The sequence below is a fragment of the Camelina sativa genome, chromosome 12, assembly GCF_000633955.1.
Source record: "Camelina sativa cultivar DH55 chromosome 12, Cs, whole genome shotgun sequence".
In the NCBI taxonomy this organism is placed as follows: Eukaryota; Viridiplantae; Streptophyta; class Magnoliopsida; order Brassicales; family Brassicaceae; genus Camelina; species Camelina sativa.
This window is the reverse complement of record NC_025696.1, coordinates 26639104-26644496: the sequence shown is the minus strand read 5'-3', so window position 1 is coordinate 26644496 and position 5393 is coordinate 26639104.

Genomic DNA, 5393 nt, shown 5'->3' with positions numbered 1-5393 from the left:
TTGCTTGGTCCTTTTCTCTATGTTCTCCTTAGCTTTAGCATGTATCCTCCTCACCTGTTCAGCCTTTTCTTTGCCATCAAAGCTACACTTCACACTTAAAGGTAAAGGGATCAAGTCTAGAGGTGATTGTGGATTAAAACCATAAACAATTTCAAAAGGAGAAAATAAGGTAGCAGAATGCTTAGCATGATTGTATGCGAACTCCACATGTGGTAGACATTCCTCCCATGATTTGAGATTGCTTCTCACTAAGGTTCTGAGGAGTGTAGATAGTGTCCTGTTCACCACTTCGGTTTGTCCATCTGTTTGCGGGTGACATGTGGTTGAGAATGAAAGCTTGGTGCCTAGTTTAGCCCATAACGTCCTCCAGAAGTGTCCTAGAAACTTGGTATCTCGGTCTGAAAAAATTACTTGAGGCATTCCATGTAGGCGTACTACTTCCCTGAAAAACAAGTTAGCTACAATAACAGCATCGTCCGCCTTGTGACTTGCAATGAAGTGAGCCATCTTGCTAAACCTGTCAACCACAACAAAAATATAATCTCTACCATTTCTGGTTCAAGGTAAGCCAAGAACAAAGTCCATAGAAATATGAGTCCAAGGTTGAGAAGGAATCGGTAGGGGAGTGTACAAGCCGTGAGGCTGTACCTTACCCTTCGCCATTTTGCAGATATGGCACCTAGAACAAACCTTCTCAACGTCTTTCTTCATTTGAGGCCAATAGAAGTGTTCTTGCAGTCCAAGTAGAGTCTTTGATACTCCAAAATGTCCAGCTAGTCCACCTCCGTGAGCTTCTCTGATCAGCAGCTCTCTCATGGATCCTCTTGGTATGCACAATCTATCCTTAAAGAACAGATATCCATCCTGCCTATAATAGTTCTCAAAAGCAAACTTATGGCATTTGCCATAGCTCTCAGCAAAATCGATGTCAGTGTCATACAGTTCTACTATTTCATCAAAACCTTCAAGCTTAGAAGACAAAGTAGAAATGAGAGTGTACCTCCTGGATAATGCATCTGCAACTACATTATCTTTACCTTTCTTGTACTTAACCGTGTAGGGAAAAGTCTCTATGAACTCCATCCATCTGGCATGTCTCTTGTTGAGCTTCTGTTGTCCTTTGAGATGCTTCAGGGACTCATGATCTGTGTGAATAACGAACTCCTTGGGCCACAGGTAATGCTGCCACGTTTGAAGAGCTCTAACCAAAGCATACAGCTCCTTGTCATATGTAGGATAGTTCAACGTTGATCCTCCTAGCTTTTCACTGAAGTAAGCTACTGGCTTCCTATCCTGCATCAAAACAGCACCTATACCCACTCCGGAAGCATCACATTCAATCTCAAAAGATTTCATAAAATCAGGAAGCAAGAGAATAGGGGCAGAGATAAGCTTCTCTTTTAAGGTTGAAAACGCCTGCTCCTGTGCTTCCTCCCATCTGAATCCTACATCCTTCTTGACAACTTCTGTAAGTGGCGCTGCAATAGTACTGAAGTCTTGCACAAATCGCCTGTAGAACCCTGCTAGTCCATGAAAGCTCCTGACTTCTGCCACGTTTTTGGGTGTTGGCCACTCCTTGATAGCCTTGACCTTCTCATCGTCCACTCTAACTCCTTCTGCACTGACAACAAAGCCTAGAAAAACAACCTCAGTAGTACAGAATGAACATTTAGAGAAATTAGCAAAGAGGGATTGAGAACGAAGAACATTTAGAACTTGGCGGATGTGTTCTAAGTGTTCTTCTAGACCTTTACTGTAGATGAGTATGTCGTCGAAATACACAACCACAAAGATGCCTATGAACGGTCTGAGAGCATGATTCATTAATCGCATGAAGGTGCTAGGAGCATTGGTGAGACCAAACGGCATGACTAGCCATTCGTAGAGCCCTTGCTTGGTCTTGAAAGCTGTTTTCCATTCATCTCCTTCCTTCATTCTGATCTGATGATACCCACTCTTCAAATCTATCTTTGAGAAGACTGTTGATCCACATAACTCATCCAACATGTCATCTAATCTCGGAATTGGGTGTCTGTACTTCACTGTGATATTGTTAATAGCTCTGCAGTCAACACACATCCTCCATGAACCATCTTTCTTTGGTACAAGCAATACTGGTACTGCACATGGACTGAGACTCTCTTGGATATGTCCCTTACTCATCAGCTCTTCTACTTGCTTCTGAAGCTCTTTAGTTTCTACTGGATTAGTTCTGTAAGCTGGTCTGTTCGGTAAAGCTGAACCTGGTACCAAATCAATCTGATGCTCTATCCCACGAATTGGAGGTAAGCCTGGAGGTATCTCTTCTGGAAACACATCCTTATACTCCTCTATAATCTCTATCATCTCGCGTGGAAGCTCTCCTGCGGACTTAGTACTGGTGAGTGTTTCCTTGTACACAAACATGAATGTGGTCATCTCTGGATCAAATAGCTTGTTGAACTCGCTGTGATTGATGTACAGGCTGTGAGACACTTTCTCTGTATCCTTGCGGTTCATGTGAAGCTGGTCCTTGTAGATTTCACTGGGTGTAAGCGGTAGAAGAGTGACCTTGCGTCCTTTGAACTCAAACGTTTGCTTGTTGGTGTAACCATCATGGAACACTCTTCTGTCGAACTGCCATGGTCTTCCCAAAAGGATATGACTTGACTTCATTGGAATAACATCACAAAGCAGCTCATCCTCATACTTCCCAATCGCTAGTTTCACCATCACTTGCTGCGAAACTGTCAAAGCACCCTTGTTGTTCAACCACTGTAGCTGATAAGGTCTTGGATGTGAAGTAGTCTTGAGATTAAGCTTCTGTACCATCTCTTCACTAGCTGCATTAGTACAGCTTCCACCATCAACGATCAAGGTGCAGACCTTGTCTTGAACCATACACCGTGTGTGAAATAGGTTCTCACGCTGTCCTCTATCATCTGGATGAACCTGAACACTTAAAGCTCTGCGTGCTACCAACATCTCTCCCATGACTGCTGGTTCACCTTCTTCACAGAGTTCAGACTCTGATTCACTCTCTGAACTGTCTACTGGCACAATCTCTCCTCCTTCTTGAAGAAGAAACATCTTCTTGTTTGGACAGTCTCTGGAATAATGCCCCATTCCTTGGCATTTGAAACACCTAATATGACTTGTAGAGGTACTACTCTTGGGCTTGAAGTCGATTTTAACCTCCTCTTTGACTGTGGCTGTCACGGGTTTGCTGTCCTTGGTGAAGGCGGGTTTGCTGAACTCCCTCGGCTTGGACATGTTAGGCGTGAATGTAGACCTTACTCCCTTTCTCTTGATCTGCGATTCAATCAGCTCTGCCTTATGTACCATTTCTTGCACATCCTCATAGTCCTGCAACTCTACCTTGTCTTGAATCTCTCTGTTTAAACCCCCAAGAAACCTCGACATAACCATGTCTTCACTTTCCCTTAGATCAGCCCTGATCATAAGTGTTTCCAGCTCCTGATAGTAGTCTCTAACAGACTTAGTGCCTTAAATGAGACGCCTAAGCTTGTTAAGAATCTCCCTCTGATATTGTGTAGGCACAAACTTCTTTCTCATCTGCGTGACTAACTGTTCCCATGTAGTGATAGCAGGCTCTCTCTGTCGATGTCTAGTAAGCCCCAACTGCTCCCACCACAACAAAGCATAGCCATTGAATTCGGATATGGCTATCTTCACCTTGTTCAACTCAAAAGTACCTTGAACCTGAAAATTGGACTCCATCTTCCTTTCCCAGTCTAGATAAGTTTCTGGATCATTGGTTCCATGGAAAGAAGGATACTGAATTTTAAGGTGCTTCAGCTGCTGCCTCAAAGGATCATAATCCCTGCCATGATCTCTGTTTCGGTTTCTCTTCATTATCTCTTGACTATGATCTGAAACTTCTTCTTCTTCAGAATACTCTCTATCTGACTCAATGTAGATTCGATGCCCAGCTACTTGTTCAGCTCGTCGTGGGCGTATATGTTCCCTGCCGGTTCTGCGTTGCTCTCTTTCTGTACCCTGAGTGCTTCTCCTCTGATTGAAACAAGTCTCTCTTCCCCCAGTAGGTGACTTAGCTGTTCTAATCCGTGTATGCTTGGAAGAGGTTCCTAAGTGAGCCTTTCCTTTAGCTAAACGAAGGGCCTCATTAGGACTAGGTGGTTCTGTAGAACTCTGTTCTGAAGCACTAGATGCTTGAGCTATGTCCTTGAACTGTTTCTCAAACTTGTTACTGAGCTGCTCCATCTGTTGCTGAAACTGAGTAGACATTAACTTGTTTGCTTCTGCTATTTGCTTGGACATGGCTTGATTCAAAGCTTCCATAGCCTCTGGAGATAGCTCCATTGTACCTGCAAATCAAAGAAGAAACTCGAAGTAACTTGTTCTTTGAATGAGCAAAACAAAAATAAACTCTAAGACTCTGAATTTTAAACAAGAAAAACACACGACTGCAGACCTAGTATCGAGCGACACCACAAGAGAATCGATCGACACCCAACCCTATAACGAACAAACTCGAAATAATTAAACCCTAATTGCAGTCTAATTTCGAAACAACACAAAACTAACTCCTAAACTCAAACGAATCAACAAAAACTAAACCCTACTCGATCTAGACACAGACGAATCTCAAAATTTCAAACCCTAAAACTAAACAAACGAAATTAAGCAAAAACTCTAGAGATTAGGGTTCTTAGAATCGCTTAGCCTTGGCACAGAGTTGGCTCTGATACCACATGATAGGATCTCCCTAGGATAGAACTCTGATGAAGGCTGATGACTGGTAAATGGTAACGAGAATCGACGATGATGATGGCCGAATGACTTTGAGTGATGATAAGTGTGAAGATCGAATGATGAAAACAATGGTGAGATGGTGAGGATTGTTTGATGATTATATGGATAGTAACAAATGAAGAGTTTCTGAATCACAAAGTGTATAGAAACCCAGAATTCAAGAACGTATTCAAGAAATCAAATTGAGGAAAAAGTTTGACAATACTTGTTCATACAACTTCTTCGCTAAAAAACAAAAGAGGCGTAGCTTTGGGTTTTAAACACCCTAGGGCTCGACACTCCAAACAACAAGAAGTGCAAAACCAAAACAACAAGACGTTTTAAGGAAATAAGAAAAACAGCAAAACGTCTAGACGACCTGTAGTAGTTACAGAAGTCGCCTGAACTAGTACAGAAGTACATTATTCCCCTTTTGGTAATGACTTCTAGATAACTCGACGTAGTGATCTATTTGCCTCATTAAAAACCATGCTGAGAAAACCCATTGGGACAAAACTCAGCTATGGGAAAAAGAGTACAAACTTCTCACCTAAGTTACCTAGTCATCATTACCGGGTGAAGTCTTCAGGTTGGATATGTTGAAGACTTGGATCCTTGGTAGGTTGAATGACCCGTCA